Raw genomic sequence first — 21,747 nt, 5'->3', positions numbered from 1 at the left:
GGAGTGAGTGCTCCAAAGAGGTCAAGAAATAGGCTTTAATGCAAAGCTGGTGGTTCAAATCTTTGTTCTTGGAAGGAGTTGGTTTAGAACCTAAACTATTTATTGTGGAAAGCTTATGCAACTCTAAGATTTGCTTTTCATTTAGAAAGGGAATCCTGTAGCCTACCCACTCATGTTTTTAACCTTCATAAAGATAATTTCATATCAATTGGGATATCACAAGCAACTAGCTCGTATAACCTTGTAAAGTAATTTTCTATACATAGTTAACTTTACTTGTTAGCCTGCTTATCCCCTTTCTTTCCCTTCCCCTGCCGCTCTTTCTATACGTAAAACAACATTACTGTTTGCCCATCACTGCTGGAGAGATCTTCTTTGATGCATCTCAAGCTGAAATTTGACTTTTTAATAGAAAGTTTTCTCTGGGCTATTGAGTTTGATCCTACGTCTAGGATGTTTCTTAAAAGCCTTTATCTTTCTGGTTGATGCCCTGATTGTTGTGTTTATGGAGGATACCCACCCACTTTGTCACTTTTAGTCCATATACTTCCATTTTTTCATCTGTAACCTCTCCATTTTATATTCATGACAGAACCCCTAAATACCAAAATCTGACTCTAAGCAGTAAAATAGTTTAGAGACTATTAGTCTGGGTTAGAGACTGGCACAGAGAAAGCTAAATTTGTCTTGTGGTCACCTCCCTTGTACTGGTGCAAGCACTGTTGGAGCCAGGTCAGGCGACTGATCTTATGAAAGAACTAATCTAATCCTTTTCACCTAAATTATGACCATTCTTAATAGCTCCCCAAGTGATACTTGTGCTGGGCAGAGAACAGAGCAGCAGTATGGATTTTTATAAGCTGGCATCTGTCAAAGCTGGACCTCGTCTCCAAATTTGGCAACACTGATAGAAGAAGACAAGAAAGAGCTGGGGAATCCTACAGTCTAAGTAGGATTCCATGAAGCTGTAAATTTCTGTTTCATTCTTCTGGATCTGGAACATTATATTGATTGTATCTGACCTATTATTGTTTCACACCGCTCTGAATGTGTTCATTTCACTAGAGTGACTACTGATTTTCAGCAGTAGAATTTAGAGTAGGTAGTTGCTCAGAACAGATTATCATAATTTACAAAACTTGAATTGAAAACAAAATAAGCATAAAGAGACAAGGTTGATTTTTTGCACTACTTCTGAGTGAAAAAGAAAATTCTATCTGTATACACTTACATATCAATCTAAACAGAACACCCGTTTCTGTAGGTGTCCTTTGAACCATACTGTTCACTACCTTTGCAATTATTTGTCATTATTCTCCTACTGGAAAACTTCAGTAAACGTTTTCCTTGCTGTATGCACACATTTATGAATATTGGTGTCCTACATTAATGTGTAGATCAGTGCATTCCTTTTGATTTCTAAGCATACCTTCTGTTGATATTAAAGGGAATATGAACAGATGTATCAATTTCATAAATGGAAACCCATGATTTTGTGTTTCATAAATGGAAGCCCATGATTTTGTGGTTTTGTGTCTTCAGGTAGACCCATGGGATGTAATGTGGAGAATTCATAGGCAGCACCAATCCGCAAAGGTGCTGAACCAGACCTGTACTGATGTCCACATAAGGCTTGTGAGCAGAGTGGAGGCAGAAGACATTGAGAATTGACACAAATATTGTGTAATTTCTAGTGTTGTGTTCTGCACAGCTAAAAAATTCTGCTGTGTTAAATATTCCTCCCTACTCTGAATTGCTTCCTTAATCCTGTGCTTTGTTACCTTTTCTACTTGGTGTTGCTGCCTCACGATTACTCATAATAAGGCAGTTTGTTAATCGAAGATCCAGTTCAACATCCATTAGAGTCAATGGGTATATCTCCTTTGATCCAAATGTCATCTCGTCATTTTCATTTGTTCAGAGGTATTTTATACACATAAAATCCAATTTATTGAAATTAATTTCTCTATTCCTTTAGGCAGTTTTAGCCATGAAAATGTCATGCTTCATGAACAGGAACAACAAATGGTTATTTTTATTGCTTTTTTGGTTTTCTTTTCTTTTTGAGTTTTGTGACAAAAGAAAATTAGCTTGATTAACCACAGATTATAGTTTTTAGGTGAGCCCAAAGGAATAAATATCAACTTGGGGATCTGATTTGAAGAAATTTAAGCAAAGAAAAGAAGGAAGGAATACAAAAAAAATAGCGCTTTCATAGCAAGACAGAGAATTTTCTCATTTTATTAATCATTCAGGCAAAACTTAGAGCTGATTTAATTAAAGGACTGTGCACCATTTCTATCCAAGATAAGATGGTTTTACATAAAGTAAGTATGAGTCACATGAAAAAAACTCCACAGCTGTATTCCCTAGCTATGATTTCATAGCATTTCTTTTATAAAGCAGGATTGGACTTGATCATGCTGGACCAAAGCCTTCAAATTAAACACAATCACTGTCTAACAAAATGTTATTGGTGATTAGGCAGGGATCACAGTACTCTAGAGCAGACCTTGTCTCATTCTAGTACTTTGCTAGTCCAGCCTTTCAGTATTACTGCTGCATACCACAATGGAATGTAGGTCCCATATCTACAAGAAGGCAGAGGTTTCTTTCTAGAGACTTTCCAATCCAAGTAATGAAATATAAAATGGAATAATCTTTTAATAGTGATATGCAAAGGAAGGAAGTAAATTTCCATCTTCTAAACACCACACCAGACCTTTTCAGTGATTAGCTTTTGACGAGGTATATTAGAGCTATGGTATCATTTGAAATATTATAGTCTATTTAATAGCAAGTCTGTATTTTATTACTATCCCAGCATCATGGTGGTATTCTAGCGTATCCTTGGATGCCTTACTGATTTTCTTCAGCAGTGTGTGAGATGAGATGTTCAGCCATACAAAGGAGAGTATATCATATATTCTATTGCTAAGTGCCCTTGAACAATGTAATTTTAAAAATGAATTAATTTTACTAAAATAATTGTGGTAAGAAACAGAACATGAAATACAGCTTGGCCATTATGATAGTTAACAGTGTAAGGAGAATGATAAATGATTCAGAACAAAACATATGTTCTTGAAGTCTTTCAATGTTATCACCAAATATAATATTCATGATACTTTTTGTTTCTTTTGGGCACCTTCTTGGTGTCTAATTGTATTATGAAGACCATCTGGTCTCTTTATTTCTCAGTTTCTTTGAATTCTTTCTAGTTTAATATAAGGATATGTTGATTCCTGTAGTCTTATTTTAATATTTAGATTCCTACTGTGGGCCACTTTACTACATAAGTAAGCTTTCTGTTGCTATAATAAATGATAGGGAAAACTTCTGCTTTCCATCACACACTTAAGCAAACTAGAATAACATCTTGGAAAGCAGTGACCTTTCTCCAGAGTGACATAAGTGGGTGCGAAGCTTCTCCTGTGGCAGTTACATATTTCATTACCTGTAGAAATACAAGGTGTGAACACCATCAGATTAATCACAGCAGCAAAGGACATGTGGACACTGTCATGGTCTGACCTCCAAGGTTTGCTCCAAAAGCCTCTGGTCTCTCACTTCTGCTGAGAACACAAGGAAATAGCCAAGCAGTTCTCAAGGCTCTTCTGAGTACAAACCCTGTTTAAAGGGAAAAGGCTGCCTCCGTTATAGACCAAAAAACCCACCACAGAGGCTTCAAGAACTGTCTTTTTCACTGACTACTAGAGCAGGGATTAGAAATACATGAAGCAAGGGGAAAAGCAGCAGAAGCAAAATCTACCCACATAAACCAAAGCACTGCAGCCCTCCAGGGGACTTGAGAAGGATGCTGTCTATGAGGTGCTCTCACTTTTCTGCTTACACTGTCCTTCCACATTTCTTGCATCAAATTCTGCTAAAGACCACTTCCTTAAAGAGCAAAGAAAACCAGAGAAATCATTGAAAGGGTCAAAATATAAAACATACTTTTTAAATGCTGATTGGTTTGGAATGATATTTTAGGCTTTTTTCTCGCCTTTTCCTTTAAATGAAATTAAAGAGGAAAGCAGCTTTTTTTGATACCTGCTATGAAAGCTGTTACTGGTCCTTGATAATGCCTTTGTGTAAGTAGAAGTTGTGGCTGCTTAGTACTTCTCAAGATGGATGTATCATGCCAGCTTTTGCCCCTAATTTATATTCTCAAGCAAACCTAAAGGGAGCTTACATTTTTAACTTCCAGTGTTTGATTTCATTGTTCAAAGTTTTGTTCTTTTTCTTTCTTAGTTTCTTTCTGAACAAAAATTAGATTAGAAAGAACTTCAAAGGATATCAGCTACAAGAGGGTTGTTGATTTCAGTGGAATTATACCAAGTTATAAAAAAAATCAGGTCAAAATGAGAAAAACTTAAAGAAGTATATGCATTTAATATTCTTCAAGCTTGCTTCGACAAAGCTTTTAAAAGGTGATCTGCTTACATTTTGCTCACGCTCATTTCTTTTAGGTACATAAACATATGCCTTTCCAAACAATTAATACAGTTCATCTTTGCTCAACTTCCTACTAGTAAAGCCAGAATTGAATTCTTGAAACAGTGTCTGAGGACAGTTAGAGATGCAGTCCAAAAAGCTATTCATCTATATGTGTAATCATGGAAGGTGATGTATACGAAGATGGAAACAACCCTTTGTCATTGCAGTCTAGCTTAAAGGTGGTCTGTGCCTTAGGAATAAGGCAATATGGGCAGATCTCATTAGCTACTTTATTCCTATCTGCAAGGGCTGTTAGAATCATCCATTTAATGACACTCAGCTTTCTGTGTTTTAATTAATAAGGCTGTGTGAATCTGGTATATCATAGGAATTGTGACTGTACGGAAAACGCTTTTGGTGATGAACAATTCAACTTTCTACTTGGAAGCACTCAAAAAACTTAAACAAAACCCCAAAGGGGTTAATTTGTGATGACTTTTTTTGTTTTTTGCTTATCATATAGATATTTTTATATTGATATAAAATTTTGTGGTTTTGTCAATTCAGCTGAAGAAAAACACCCTTATATTTGTTGGCCATTTTAGGCAGCATGTTACTGCAGCAATGGGAAAGCCTAGGGAGTGCATCTATGGTTGGTTATCAGTCTTAAACACCTTGAATAAATTGCATAGCATCAGGAAAATCAGATGACTTCAGCCATCCAAAAAATACAAGAAAATGCATTGCCTGCAGCCTCTTGCCACTATTATAAAATAGAAATAATTATGAAGAGGGGAAAAAAGTATGTCTGTGTACATTTACTAAAGTATATGCCCATGTCATCATTGAAAATGTGCCTGAAAGTTCTAGCATAGTAAAACCATTTCATATAATGAATTTTGTTATGCCTTCTCATTTTCTGTGGACTCTGAAAATCTAGATCTACCTGCACTGCCATCATCGTAATATCTAATGTTTTTGCATTTTATTTTTTTCATTCTAGCAATATTGTTATAAAAGCCATTATGTCCATTGCACAGCTGAGGAGCTAAGGATACTTACAAGGACATAAAGCCACAGTCGGACACAGTGGCTTCACTGCAGCCTTCATCTAGAGGCTTATCTTTTTGGATTTCGGTGCTTGGGACACCACAGGCATCTGTGCCATCCTGGTTTCAGCTGGCCACTATGTTGTTTATTCGTACAGCAAAGCACGAGAGATGGGAGGCGATGCCTGGCTTTATCTGGTATTCTAGAACCCTTGCCCTAAATTCTTGACATATGGGCCAACATGCTACTTAACCTGAGGGAGTTGAAAGCCTCATGTGTACATACACCACGAACAGGCTAAAAAAAAATAGTGGGTGCTGTGAGCAACCTATTGAGGCTGGGCCATGATGCAACCAGGAAGGCATGGCTCCCTGGGTCAAAAAAGGAGTCAGATTGTTCTGGCTGCTGGAGAGCATGGCTGAATAAAAACAAGGACTTACCTTCTTCAGTCTGCCCTCAGGATTCATCTTTTTAATTGAACAGTGAACGGCAGGTTGGAGTGAAGATGCTAGTGGTTTCTCTTCTGTATACACAACTTGTACTTTCGTGTGCTTAAGCCATGTCAGACTTAGAGTTCATTTGCCTTTTCAAGACCCTCAGGTTGTGTTCATCTTTGTATGTTAAACAGCGTCTAGTGGTGTTCTTGGGTATCTGAATGAACTGTCTATACTCTTTTAGAGCTGTTCCTGCCTAATTTGCTGACTTTTAGAGAATTCCTCAATTCAAGAGTTGGCATGATAGTCCACCGTTGGAAGGGAATTTGTATGTAGTCTCCTGTCTTGGTGCATAAGAAGGCTTAACTTTATGAAGGCAGGACATTCTCTGCCAGTTGGCCTCACTGCCAGAGAACTGTGCTGGCACATTTCGTTTACTAGAGTTGCTATGTCTTAACGGTCTTAAACACGATGTTTTGTGAATTCTGAATTGTTTGAGTATGTACGACGCACACCTCAACCTAGGTTGGTGAAACACAGCACTTCCGTGGCTTATACTCTTGGAGTTGAATGCTTAAATGTAGGTACTTTGGGATGCCTTTTTTTCTGGTGTTTGATTTAGTGCTACAGCTGAGGTCACTGATCAAAAATGAGCTTTAAGACCAGCTCTCCTAATTTTTTTCCTGATATCATTATCACAATTTCATTCAGCTATTTTTTCTGTGTTAACAGAAACACACGCTTGTGTGCATCTTTTATTTCTGTCACAGGAAAATGCTGCTGTTGTTCTCCTGTGTACTGGGATCACAGTAGGTAATAACAATTTTCACTGTCAGCTAACAGGAGAAATGGCAGTCTCTTTTTACTCCACTCCCATATACACTTCTATTAGTGAAAGAAACTTGTCTCTCTGGAAGAGGCCTGCTGCTTGGACTGAAGGCAGGCATGTGGCAGCCAAGCAGCAAAGTGACCAACTGGTACATAGCAGAACACATTCCAGGATGTGAGGACAACTCCTGAATGCCATGGAGAACCTATAACACTTGGAAATGTGTATCTAGGTGCACAAAATGGGGCTAAAAACAGAAAAAACAAAACAAAACAAAACAAACAAAAACCCAAACCAAAACCAGCTGCTTCCTGAATACCTCTGGTCTTTGCATGTCTGTCTGAGTAAAGTAAGAATTTACCTTTTGATATCTTCTGTTTGTGCTGCAAAGTCAGGCAGCTTGCACAGATTAGAGGTGTTCTTCCCTTCTGAGTCACATTTCACAACAGCATTGTCAAGGGCCGAGTGCAGCGTTGATACATGAAACAGAAGGAACACAGCTTGATTTTCAAACTCCAAGCAAGAGTTTGCAGTACTAGCAATTAGGAAGATATTTGTACATGTAAACTGTAAGTCTTATCTGGAAATCACTGAGTTAATAATCTTGGGACCTTATGATGTTTCTTTTTACCAAGACACAGCAGTTTAAGGACATTATTGTGCAAAACTTTGTACAAATCTAGTAATAGATCAGCTGGTCTGTTTTTAAAAGGAGGGAAGGAAGACTATTTATTTCCCCCCAAAGGAACTGCTACAAAGCTATTTTCCTTATCAGAAGAACACCTTTTTCCTGAATGTTATCTCTGACATTTGTTCTTTTTAACCTAATGAGGGCAGGTGGAACACCGTGGGAATGAGTAATTGTTGATTTGATATAATTTTAACTTTTGTTTCAAGCCTGCACATGGAGTTGGTATTTTGAGCCTTCATTTTGCTTATTGGTGACCTTGGGCTATTTGTAGTCAATAACAGGGGAAAAAGATAGTGCTTCTTTTTACAGCTAGGCTGTTAGGTGGCTCAAACTCTTGCCTAGAGACCATGCAAATATATTTCTTCTTCTGTGACCAGCAGAGAGTGTTGCTTGTTCTTCCCACATAAAATGGTAGGGCGTATTTGTAATATAGGTTCTTCTCTGAATTTTTGATTTAGGCCTCTTACACATCTTGTAACAAACCCACAGTGGCCTTCCTGGCTAAGGGACCTGCTGTGCAGGTGGAGTGAGGCAGCACTGTGGCCCTGCCTGCTGCCCCAGTGCTCAATGGGGCTGGCAGTTGGCTGGGTGCTGCCCACCCTGGCACACAAGCTGACCTTTATTCCTTAGGGAAGGTTCCAGGAATTCCCCCCAAAACGATGTTTGGGCGTGGTCGTTCCCAGAAGATAGACTTTTCTCTATCAGATGTAAGGGGCTATGCAAATCTGTTACTCCACTGGTCAGTGGAATTGGCATAGGGATTGATCCTCTCTGGAATGGATGCAGCATTGTGCACACAGTAAAACCCAGTGACTGGGGGAGAAGCTTGTGTACCCTCAGATATGCCTATGCTCCGCCATGGCCAGCTTGTTTTAATTTGCCTTCTTGGTACTAAAGAAGTATGGGGGAAACCTGAGGTTACACATTTTTAACATGCATGAAAAGTAAAGCCATGAAAAGTACAGATTTAACCTTATCTATGCCCAGGTGCAGCCTCTCTCTATCGTGGCATGAACCCAGTGGTGTGTTAAATTCTGAATACAGAATACGAGGTTGTAGAGTATCAAAGCTCAGGGAATACTCTGATACACTCTCTGGAATTTTAAATGGCTGAACAACCATGGTATTTTTGCATGTCCCTAGTACTTTACATGGTACTCTAATACCAAACCCTAGATGAAGGTGAATACCCAATGTTGCTACTCTGCCAGGATCAGAGGACAGCTTCTATAACAATAGGCAGAAAAACTGCTCTAGCTCAGCCTGACAGTTAAATGACCATTATTTTTACTTCCATCAGGAAAATTCTTGGTCTAAATGACACTTTCTCTTCACCATACTTGGCTACTGGGAAAACTAAAAGAGTCATACACAGATAAAAAGTAATTTAAATGTAATATAGAACTAAATGTAGGGGTTCTTTTATTGTCATCTCTCTTGGCTACTGGCCAAAGAGATTTGGTACTCAGCTGTTATGTCATCTTACTCATGGATGTGTAAGGGTGATCCCCAAGAGCTCTTCCAAGTCTGGACCTGAGAGTCACAAGCCTCCACAGTAACATCATCCTCTGTGCCAGAATGACCCTTTCTGGGGAGCAGAGATAATCAGCAGTAATAAGAGCTAAAATAAGATAGCTTTCCTTAAAGATGCTAGCAAGAATCTGGCTCAGAACACAATCCCAAAAATGCCTTTGTCTATCACCAAGCAGAAAACTTTCTCCAATTGCTTTCAGAAACCCACACGTGGATTGTCCATCTGTACAGTTTCTTAAGCAGCATTTGCCCCACATCACTAGTTTCAGCCACACATTTCTGCCCACATGATGCCTGTTTCCTTAGTTATTTCTTGGACAGATCTCTTCCCCCAGCTGTTTTGCTGTACAGCCACACAAATAGCAGTGCTTGCACAGCAGTGGGACAGTACGGTGCTGCTTAAGCTGGCATTGCCACCTAAGAAACAGTAGCCTTAGTGTAGCTCCTTTGGATCCTGTCCCTTCCTAAACCTTCCACATGATTGCTTCTGGCCTTGCTTTCCAGGAGAGGGGGAGAAGAAGGAGAAAATAGTCAATGAGTACCATGTCTCTGAACTAAGATTTTTCCCAAGTAGCAGTTTATTCAACTTATTACGGACCATTCAATCACAGGTTGGATACAAATACTTGCAGTCTTTTCAGAAGAAAAGTTTAACTCATTTCTCCACTTAGCCACAGATTAATGAAGGGTTGGGGACACTGGGGCATACTTAGTGAACATAAAAATATCGCCATAATTTTTTATGTTTTCCACACCCTAAATGTTCACTTGGTGGTGCACATACCATATTGCTTCCCAGAATACCCAGACTAGAGTTCTTTTGCAGTCTGCAAAACTAATTAAAAGCTTCAAAACAAGCAATCTGAAAGAGCATATTCCTGCTAAAGCTTTGCTGGTCAGTGGTTTCTGCAGACTAATTTATCCTCATGTCTTGATCAATTGACTCATGCCATAATTATCTCATACTTTCCCATTCAATATCAGAATCTTTTTAATTATTGGGACTCTCTGTCTCTGGCTGTGCTTTATACCTGGTGCCATTTCATAAACTTCAGAAAATTTCTTAGCAAGAGTTTCCACCTTTCACTGGAGATAACTAAGGGACACTTCAAGTTGTATGATTCTTCAGCAGCACCTCCCAGAATGAACCCACTCAGGAAGAACAAGATAAATCAAACAATATGGGCAAGGACATAATGCAGACAATTCACAAGAATAAAGCATCTGCATTAGTCTCAAAACAGCAATTCAGATGAGCATAGGATTAAGCAAATACTGTATATGCCAGTTCATTTGCACCATCTGCTGAACCAAATATCAGAAGGGGAAAAGATAGTAGGCACATGGGGCTGTGTGTTGAAATAGATTTGGAAAAATAAAATTGTTTCAGAAAGCTATGAAAACAAAAATCTGGGTGCTTACAAACCTGCAGCCAGCAGAGGCAAGAAAGAATGATGTCACTTCATAGACCTCAGAGATTTGCTTTTTTCATTTACCATTTTTAGAAGTGAGGAAGGTTATGGAACTTAATATAACTTACTCTGGAGTCTAGTTCAGACAGGAATTGCTATTCAACTATAGGAACCACAAGCATGGTTCCTATTAGGCAGAGAACAAGAAGCACAAATTTTTCAAATGTACATGGATGCTGTGAGTGAGTACCTGCAAAGTTGGGGCTTGGACACAGTCACCAGGATACAGCCACAGACTGACTGTGTTTAGATGGTTTAGACATTGAAGCCACTTGCTAAGAATCTTTTGTGTTCACTGGAGCATGCGAGAGACATTTGGAACCTTTCAGCTGATCTTCAGATCACTAATATTACTGAGAATGCTTTCCTAGAAAATATGATCAAAACCTGAGAAATTCTGTTGTTCAGATACTGTTGTAAAATATGTGTATTAGTCAAAAGATGATATTGGATTTCTGCATTGACAAACACAGGAACACTAAAATAGAGGAAAAGATCCCGTTATTCCAGTAGTCTGGGAAGTGCTGGTGCATCTCTCTGAAGTGTCATATGGTGTATTAGTATAAACGAACCCATTTCAAACCCTGAAAATATGTGTTTATTTCTCTTCATCAAGACTGCTTAAATATTGGAGGTTACAGTTTTTCCCTTGTAATATTAATTGCTACAAGAAATGTAAATTAATTGTTACTTATTTAATTGATAATAATTACACTTAACAATCTGTGCTGCAAAAGGTAATGGCTGTGGAAGTCAAAAGGCATTTGCACAGAAGTTTAAATTGGTGATAAATGGCTTCCTTGTGTGAGATGACACATAAGATCTGCAAATACAGTCCCATCTTTAAAGACTTGAAAAATTATGGTTTAGCTGCAAGAAAAAAAAAAGGAGGAAACTGTGTCTCTTCTTTTGGTGTTGAATAGGACAATATTCTGGAACATGACTGTAAAAATTAGAAAGGTCCCTTTAAAATGCAATAAGAAGTAGGAATTGTTTATTTTAAATTTTAGTTCCTGCAGTGTCAGAAAACCTCAAAAATACTCATGAAAGCATCATTGATTCATAGAGAGATGGTGTTAAAGGACATAAGGCAACAGAATAGAATTCTGTTGGACTTTGTGCATATCATGGGCCATTATACTTCACTGAATTACTGCCAAAGTGAGCCTAGTGGCTTCAATTTCACTGAGACATAACTGGTGTTTGGCAAGAGCAGAAAGTATCCTCACAGTACCCATTTCAAATTATGGAATTATTAGTTTCCTTATTATATAGATGGGACACAGAGTGGTTTGGGGAACCGTTGAGAGGTCTTTCTGGATGCTATATGCTCTACCAAGAGGCTATTTTCTCATGGAAATAAAAAAAAAGGAAAACACCACAGGAATCTTGAGGTCTCAGTAACTCCTTCTCCATAAAACTGTCTTCTCCTGATGCTAGGGGTGATAATGAGAATTTGACGATTGTTCTGTGACTTGTGTGATATTTTCAGTCCTGGCTGGGACACATTAAAAATCTGTTTTGAAGATAGAGGATACATTACTGTGATCACACTAGCAAAAAAAGTTCAAAATCTGTCCTTGCTGTCTAAAAGCACTGAACTGACTGAAGAAAATAGATGTGTTAGCATAGGCAAAATTACCCAAGCCTTGTGCCAGAATTGAAATTCACATTGCCTTGCTCACATAAGAAGGTGTAAATTGTATTTTTTTTAATATAAATGAAGTTTAAAAAGCCAAATTGTAGTTGTTTTTGTGGTCAGAGTTTCCAGCAACAGGCATCGTGTCTTGTGAGCTTCCAAAAACATTGTGACCACTCTGGAAATAACAGTTGCAGTGACCCCAGCAGCACTGGGACCACTGCACACTGTCTTCGTGCATCAGTAATATATGGACAGTGCTATTTGCAAGAGACCACAGATTTCAGCTTCCTCATCCAGAAATGTCAGTCTGTCCAATTAGTCCAGCTCCTCTTCATTAAGGAAAACAAACAGACATTCCAGTCACCAGACCTGTAGCTGTCACTGGTTAGATGATGCTCCCTGCCTGTATTTCCACTAGTAAATGAGACAGACCTATGGCAATGAGTTGAGAACTGCCATATAAACATCTGCCCAGGTGACCTGTTGGCACATTTTCTTAAGTTATCCCATGCCACCTCACTGTCTCCCAAACTGTGTCTTGGTGCCATTCTCGGATCAACCTGGGTGAGAGTAGTTTTTAGAAAGTGTGAAGGGGCCACCCTCTGCTGAGAGCAGGCAGGGTTGAGCTGTGTGTGCACAAGTGCTGCACTGGCACCCTCCCTGAGGGCTGGAGAACAGGCCTCACCTGCTTCATTTGGGAGTATTGTGCTTTATCATTTATCCATAAGTGGTGTCATAACCATTAGCAATGTATCCTTGTGCATTGGATCATCAAGCCATATAAACTTAGAATGGCTCAGATGAGAGGAAAATTACATTTCTGTTATATTAACAGAGCATCCATTGTGGAATTGAGGCTGATTTTGTTGTCTGTGTTGGACAATACCTGATCTGATGCTGGAATGAAACTGGCAGATGATTCCCTGTACACCATGAAGCATGCTGATACTAAAGTAATCTGTCAAATTTTCTTGAAAAATATTGAACTGGTCAAATTAATTCCTACAAGCACAGCTGTCTGCATCACCAATAGCCAGGAGCTTTAACACCAGGGCTGCTGTGCTGCTGAAGCACAACCTTAGTGACACACTTTAACAGCTTTGAGAGCAGTGCTGCAGTGCAATTGGTAGCACTGATACACACACAGAAAACCTTTCTCAATATTGCTGTTACTGAGAACTTCAAATGAATGGATGCATTTGAAAGACTTCCCAGAAAATACATTTCCTTTTCAGCTGGCAGCTCAGTTATTCATCTAAGTAGTCTGTGGATTAAGTAATTTGACAGGTTTCTTTTATGAAACAATTGTGTGTCATTGCTCTCTCCTTTTTCCAGCTCACCTGTACAACTAACCCAGATATTCAACACAGACATTTCAAGGCACACACCAGGACCAGCCAGCAGCCACACCAAGCAGCATGTGATGATGCCAGTAACCACTACAGGGCACATAAATGGGGTCATAAACCAGGGACAGAAAACCAGAAGCAGGGGAAGGGTTAAAAAGATTGTTTTTTCCTGTTTGCTTATTAGCTTATTGGCATAAGTCTCTCTGGACATGGACAAAGAGGGAGCACAGATTTTAGTCATTTCATGTCTCTCAAGACTAGTGCAGGGAGGTCAAGTTGAGGTACAGCATCATGTATTATAAAGCAGCAGAATGATGTGGTATCTAATTTATTAAGTGACCAATCTGATAAAATCAGATTGGGCAATCTGATTTTTCTATGTGTGTAGGAATTCTCAGTTTGTTGGTACTGTTGGTACTCCTCCTTCTTTCTGTTTATGCTGTGCTGCAGGGTGGGGTGGGTGGGAAGAGGCTGGACTCTCCCCATTCAGATGCAGCTGCCATGTGTTTCCCTGGGGAGGACTTTTACAGCACAGACACTCAGACCACCAGCACTTTTGAGTGGGTGGTGTAAGGCAGTGCCAGTGTCCCCACACAATGTCCCCACAGCACTGCGAGATGCAGTCATTCTGGGAAGCAGGGGCCACACGTGCCATTGTGTTTTACCTCCACCTGATCATCATATCCACCCACCTAAAATTCCATCTCTGTTTTCTATATAGATCCTGACAGAACAGCTCAAGTACACTGTGTACAGTCAGAGGACAAGTATTGATTTTCCTGTACCTGAATAAAATTCTTCACAGAAAAACAAAGCTAATGTTGGTGTTTCGGTTTTTCTCTCTTGACTTCTGTGCGTGGGTTTCTGTTCTCACCATATAGTATTTGATCCATATGAGGTACACAGTCAGAGCTTGATTTTTAAGATGTGCATGACCCAGGCTCTGATCTGTGCAGGCACAATTTCAGAGCCAGTATAAAATTTTGCCTATGTTTTATTGCCTGTATTTAATTGAAGTGCAAAGCAATCATTTCCTTCCTACCTACAAATCAGCGAATCAGATAGGCCGTTATTACATTTTTCTGGTGTAATTATCAGGAACCGTACCCTACCACATCAGCATTGCCTAAAAGTTTCGATGTTTCAAATCTTCACTTCACTGGACCAAGGGACAACCAGCCTGATCTGAAGTCTATGTTTATTTATTTTGAAGAGGTTGCTGTGAGTTAAGGTTAATACGGCATTATTTTAAGAATAGGTGTAGTATACATTAGTTGTGTTGCTAATTATATTGCTATGAAAACATTTGAAGCCTTATTAACGTACCCACCATCGATACTTAAAAGCATTGTTGCCTGATGGTGATAATACAGCTTCACTAGTGGATGATCTATGACTGCAAGCATTAAATACTCCCTACTTTAAAGTCATTAATCCCTACTTTCTTCGAATACATTTAATTAAAAAGTTCCATTTTCCAGTAATTGCTGTTTTTATATAACCCCAAAATGGAATTTTATTCAGGAACAAGGTCTTTTATATAAACATCCATCTGTCCACAGCATAACAGTGCTGGGACAAGTTTTGTGGATTGGGTGAGAAGTGATTACGGAAGACTGTGTCCCTGTAAGAACTGTGAACTTTTGTCCTTTGTGTAACAGCTTTGGAGCATTTTTGCTTTCTGAATTTTGGGGCCAGACAAGGGAATTGTGGAGTCAATAGGAGAGAAAATCTTGAAACAATGAGTTTTATGCCTACTGGAGTCACAATATTAGTTTATAAAGAAAAGCTCCTTCCTTATTCCTTGTTTTCCTGTGTCAAGGTCTGCACTGCAAAGTATCCTCCTTTTTATTTGAACACAGAATTAAGCAAACCTCAATTGCAGGTATAAAAATACATATAAGTATATATATATTTATCTCCTCTGTCCTTCAGGCTGAGAGATATCACTAATAAAAAGAAAATATGTTGGTATTAATAAGGTTGGCATTCAAAAAGTATGAAATAAATGCATGGAAGTTTGTCAGCTTATTAATCATTCTGTTATAAGTGGTGTTTTCACTTTGATTGCTCTAACATCTAACCACAGTTCACTGGCTAAAGGCCAAGGTAGGTTTTGCATTGGCACATTACCATGCAGTGTACTTCTGTACTTCTCTTCCATTTATTAATGCTGCAGACTTCCTACAATTCAGGCTAAAAATAGAACTGGTTATGTGAAAAACACTGCATTTGTGCTTGAGCTGCAGTATAGAAAGAAGAGGATTTTATATGGATGGGGAAAGAGATTCATGACACAGAAGAGCTAGCTGCTTATATTCTGGAAAAAGCTTTCTTTTTTCATGGTTGTAAATAAAATTAGAGTTGCTATGTACACGTTAGTCTGAAGGATGAATCACAGTTGTATTGCCTCAGTCTGTATGAATCTTCATGTGTATCTATTGTATGAAGGAGAGATGATTTCTTGTACAAGGAAACCTGAAAATAGAACAACATATGGAAGTGAATTTGTAAAATCAAAGGTGAATGTGATGTTTTGTTTTTCAATATAGAGACTGTCTTCATCTGTGTCACATATTTTGAAGTAGCCTCAAAAATTATATGCAAACCAAAAACTTCAATCTCACCACTAAATTTTTGGACTTGCATTTTGGCCAGGCATAGCATCTCCTATTGGTCTGCTTTCAGTAACTTTAAGTCAGCATTTGCTGTCTGCAGACCGCTTCACCTCGAAAACATTTCTAAACTTATTTCCAAGTTGTAATACAGCTGCACGCTAAAAATTGTCAGCATTCAAATGCAGTCCTTACACTCTTGATCTTTCTTATAATACTGTGATTTGTTTTGAATCAACAGTAGTTTGAACAAGACAAACAACATACCAGCTTCCATCTGAACCTAAGGGAGCTGCCAGGGACACAGGTGAAGAGTGATAGTGGATGCATTTCATAGTCAAAATGAAAAGCGGCAAAACTGATAAGGTCTCATTGTTGCACAAATAGAAAAAGCTAACAGTTTGCATATCAGAAATATCAGGTGTTAGGATTTGACTCAGAACTGCTGAATAGGAGCATGTTTGCCTTTGGAGAAATAGAGAGGAAGGAAATGTCATGCAGCAACACCACACGTGATAGTGATGGGAGATGGCAAACAAGGAAATAGACCTTTCCGATGCTGTTTCCTAGAGATACTGTTTGGACTGGCTGTGATGGTGGATTATTAAGGAATTCTGATTATTAAATATCTGTGCTTGGCAAAGAATAAGAGAGCAACAAACCTCTTTTGAAGTGCACTACAGTCTCCGAAGTCACCCTTGTTTTTCTTAACTTGGTACTGTGTAAGAAATAAAATTGGTGATCGTGTTAGAAGCAGAGGCAATAATATTGAAATGAGAACAAATTGTAAGCTGTATGATTTTTGAACTATCTAGAGAAAATGAAATTAAGAGAGATTTCAAATGCCATATGCTTTGCACCAGGCCACTGAAACACGTTGAGATAAAACAATAGCTACTGGGTTTCTATGTCAATTCATAACCTATAATTGGATTTAAAAGATGAGGTATTAGTTCACAGGACAAGGCTTAAGTAAAAAATATTTGGTGCAAAATGCTTAGTTCCTCCTCTTAATTACTACAGACCAGCTTTAAACCTTACCTAACAGTGGAACTCCATCCAAACCCAGTATAGACTGAAATTAATGAATCTGCTCCAATTTACATTAAAATTTAATTTTGTCCTGACAAGCTCTCTGAAATTGATACTCACTGCAATACTGAGTGCAGTATAAAAGATCATATCATGCAGTCAACATGATGCACTTTGCAATGTAATTTAACACTAATGTTAAATTAAATTACAAAGATAAATTTTATGGTCTCTCTTAAAATCATTTAAGAGCTTAATTTTTATCTGATATGTGTAAGACACAAATCTTTCCTATTGATCACTGACTATATAGATAATTGTGAGAGAAGAATCACAAAATATGATGGGGTGTCCAAGGCTTTTCTTTATGATACAAACTTGTGACTTGATGTATTAGTCCTTTTCTGCAGTTAGGATCTCTGCTGAAGGAAAAGGCTCAAGTAGGTTGTCCTCACTGACAAAAAAACCAATCTGTACTGTTTGGATGAGGCCAGATTGTTCCAGGAGATCCATAAGGAAGACTTAGGCAATGTTAAACAAGATTTAGATGATTCAGACTGTAGATTTTCATGGCCTTCAGAACTAAGCCCATCAGGAGGAAGATGAGACTCCTCCTATAAGTCCTTTTATTTTCATTAGCTGAAAATACATACAGCAACTGAATGCAGTTTGCCTCTGCCATTGGGCTTCCAGGAATATCTACTCTTATCTGCTTCTGTTATTGAAACCAAGTACCCTTACTTTGTCTGATTTGTCATCAAGGGAAGGGAAAGGAAGCAGATAACGTTCCCTATTCACTTTGGTGTAGGAAGAACTGTGAGCCCAGCTGGTGGAAACAAAATTAAAAGCCCGTAAGACTTGTGTGTGATGCTGTTGAAGGAGGGGTTTTTCAAAACATCTCCCCACTGTACAGAAGGTAAATAGGAAAAAGAGCATTTGCTGAAAGGACATTCTTTTAGTGTCTGGGTAATGAGAGGAAGAGTGAATCATTTAAGTTGCAAAGTTCTTGCAAAGAACCCAAAAAATAGAAATTTAAAAAAACAGTATTAAAACTTCAAAGAGAGAAGCGAAACTACAAGCAGTGGATCTCCTTTCTAAACCCTTCCTAAACTATGGATCTTAAATAAAAAGATTAAGCAAAATCACAAGGAAAAACTTTTCAGTTTGAGGGAAGAGGGTTTTCAAATAGTCACAGCAATGACTGAGAGCCCTAAAACATTTTTTTAATGCTTAAGAATATTCTGAAACAGAATTCCTTGCAGCACATGCTGTAATGATGAGCATACTGACAAAGTGATAACTAAATAAGGTATATGTCAAACTCATCTCCACAAATGCACTCCAGCTTCCCCTCGGACAAGGAAAGGAGAGCACATCTGTCCAGTTCAACATTCATTATGTGGCATCTTGAAGGTGCTTCACACCACTCATTACTTACAAACTGAAGATGTCACTAAGACTGATCATATCCACTGTAAGAAATGCTTAGTTTAGTACAATATGGTGCTAAGTAGGCCCTCAAATGAGGTTTTTTTCAGGGGAGAGTGTGCTCAGCTGTCTGCACAGCACTTCAGCAGCAGCTCTGCGGGAGCAGGGACATTGACAGGAATTCTTTCCTGGTTCTGGAACTGATAAAACCAGAGCCCTTCTGCTAGCCTGGGCACACTGCAGGGAGTGAGGAACATGCAGTCCTTGCTGGGATGCAAGGAAGGAGGAAGAAACTTTTTGAATTGTAAAGGAGGTTGGGTTCCCTGCTGACCAGGTGCACAGTTTTGATGCTGTCATGGTGCCACCACAAGGAAAGGCAGAATTAATAGCCACGAGAGCTCACAAAGTTTCCATAGGCACCTGAATTGCACCAGAGTGCATGGAGGAGAGGACACTGGTGGGAGTTGTTATCTAGCTGATGTGTAAAGGGGGGGGGAAAAAAAGGGAGGGGGAGGGAAGGAGAAATTAAATTGGGGTGCAACACTAACAAGAATTAGCTGCAATGCTGGTGATGGCTGTGCTGTGTTAAGATCTGTTTCCTACCCACTCATAGTATTTGCCTGAAAAAACATGTTTTTTAAGCTTAGTCTTACCTGAAATGAATGCTGCTTCTTTCCATTATCACTGTTGCTGGGATGTTGCTGGGAATTGAAATGGCTGCAGATACAGAACAGTGTAAAAACATGATGAGCTATGTAGCTTGGGAGCAATTGAGCAGCTGAATACTGCATTATTGAGAAATCATTCGCTACCTCTGGGTGTTAGTGAGAAACTGGAGAGTCCTAGACTGGCATTCAGGGCATAGCATAGGATGAATAAACATTACTGAGTGCTGAGTATTTACTAGTCATTCCAGCATGGAGCTTCAGCAGTTGTGTGTCATCCCACTGTGTCTTCCAGGGTTGGCAACACACACAAAAGGAATAGTGAATGCCAGGAGCCTTGTGGCAGACGTTTTTCCTAAATAACCAAGTTATCAACGAAATTAATGACATTTTGTATAAAGTGCAGCAGGCAAAACAGCCATATTTCCAAGTGTCAATATGTGAGAACTATTTAAATATGTATCAGTAGTCCTAAGGGACTTGTAGATAGATACATGAAATTGTGATTTTTATGTGCATACCTTTCTATTGCCAAAATACTCCTGGCTTAGTATTTTACCTCTTATCTAGTTGAGATAGGAATCTTTTTAGAACAAGGGGCTCTGTATTTTGTAAAATATATGTATATCTCTGGCATTGTACAAATAATAAGCTGTAGATGCAAATGATCATTAATATTGCAAGTGTAAAGCTGGAAATTCTGATTTCTAGCTTCTTAGGTGATTGTAAGTACAAATATTTCTTGACTCAGCATGGTACACAAAACATGGAAGCTTCTCCCATGCTGAGTGATGCCTATTAAGTATATTCCACACCCTGTAAATCTCAGGTTATGGAATTTGTCCCAGAATCTGCTTTTGCTATGGTATTGTGCTGCAGAAACTCGTGCTGTATTTTTTAAAGCTAACACAAAATATCCACTCTATATGAGTTTGGAGTTGTACTTAAAATATGAGCCAAGTTCAACCTGATGCAGCGCTGCCTTGCTGAGCTCTGATCTAGTCTAAAACAATTTCTTTCAGGGGTGTGATTCTATTCATCTCAATGAGATTTTAAGTCAAAGCCTAAAGGAAGTATTTTTAGTAACAGTTTTAAAACCTTTTAATTGCTATCTGTTTAAATCAAATGTCTTTAGGAGTAAATACAGTAAGCGTGCCTATACCATATTTCCAAGCAGTTTCCCACCTCCTTGTAGATTTCAAAACTCATATTGTTTCCTACCTATGTAGCAAACCTGAGGACTTCCGTCTGTTTATACACAGCCAATTTAAAAAATCTTTGGCACAGAAGGAATTGGAAATATGGAGAGAACAGTAGTCACTGTAAACAAGCTAGGGATTACTCTGTAGTATTGGACTACTTAAGCTATTGGGGTTAAGATCTGGCTTTTCATTCTGTCCCAAAGATCATCTAAGGTTTCCCTAAAATAAATGATCCTGTGCAGACTGGAATTTGAATATTCAGGTTAAAATATCTGGGTTTTTAATTTAAGTTGAAGCAGTTACTGAATTTGCTGCTTGCTACACTAACTACGGTCAAAATTGAACATTTATTTATTCCATGTATATCATTACATGGGATGTACAATGAACATTTATTAGTTCCACATCTCAGCAGGAGTGCACAGTGGCTCTTCAAAAAGGGAAAGCAGGTAGCAGGAATAGTAAGTTCAGTGATGGGAATCTCAAAGCCCCTTCTTTCGGCTTAAAGTTCATCTTGCAGGGAAGGACCATGGATATAGTTGGTCCACTGCACTGTACTGATGCAAGAGACTTGTATTTGACTTGACATACTGGGCAAGAGGTTAGAACAAAGCCAAAGTATTCTCCTCTAGAAAAACAAGTATTTAAAAAATCACCTCATTTCTTTCAGTTCATAAAAACCCCCAGACATTTCTCATTTATATCTCCATGTTTTTAATGGAAAATAAAGATGGTTTTTAAAATGAAAATGTTCTGTATTCACATGTGATCCTTAAAAAACACATGCTATTTTGAGCAGTGAATTGCAAGCCGGCCAGTGAAAGAAGCAGCAATATGTTCCTAGGAAATTTTCATTCCTCCCTCTGCTCTGCAGGGGAATGATACTTACATTAATTCTGACAAACAAGCATGAGCAGAGGAATTTAAACTGAGCTATAAGCTTTCTCTATTTCTAACTCCAAAGAATGAACTGTATTGAGGACTGCAGCAATGCATTCCTATTTCAGTGCCATGCTGCTGGGGGTCCAGAGCACTCGTACAAGGCTTTGAAACCACTCCAGGAAGTCAGACTTCCAGTCAGACTTTCGGGCTTTTTTACAGGGCCTGAAAAAATATCTGTAGTGTGTCCCCTTCCTCACTGCAGGTATATCAGTAACATATCATGGACCTCTGGAAACATGTATCTGTGGATGTGTATTAAACAGAGGATGTGGATGTGCAGAGACATTTCAGTTCTTTTCAGAAATTCCACCCCACTGAAGAAATGGGACCTTTCCCAGGGAAATGCACTGTGGCCAGAATTTCTCTATCAGCATTAGCTGAAGTTGTTTTCTCTAGAGCACATAGAGGGTGTGTAGAGGGAAG

The 21,747-nt window shown here is 38.7% G+C and overlaps 1 protein-coding gene and 1 long non-coding RNA gene across 15 annotated transcripts in view; one reads left to right on the top strand and one right to left on the bottom strand.

Annotated features, from left to right (window-relative positions):
* The window catches only part of LDB2 (LIM domain binding 2), a 369,436-nt gene that overhangs the window by 330,706 nt on the left and 16,983 nt on the right, over nucleotides 1-21,747 (top strand). The window lies entirely within an intron of this gene.
* LOC116444129 lies at nucleotides 14,052-19,436 on the bottom strand. The gene is made up of 3 exons (XR_004240216.1): nucleotides 19,169-19,436; nucleotides 16,718-16,773; nucleotides 14,052-15,918 (listed from the first exon to the last, which is right to left on the bottom strand). It is a non-coding gene; the product is annotated as an uncharacterized LOC116444129 (long non-coding RNA).

Source organism: Corvus moneduloides, chromosome 5, assembly GCF_009650955.1.
Source record: "Corvus moneduloides isolate bCorMon1 chromosome 5, bCorMon1.pri, whole genome shotgun sequence".
Taxonomy (NCBI): Eukaryota; Metazoa; Chordata; class Aves; order Passeriformes; family Corvidae; genus Corvus; species Corvus moneduloides.
This window is presented reverse-complemented; position numbering and strand designations above follow the sequence as displayed.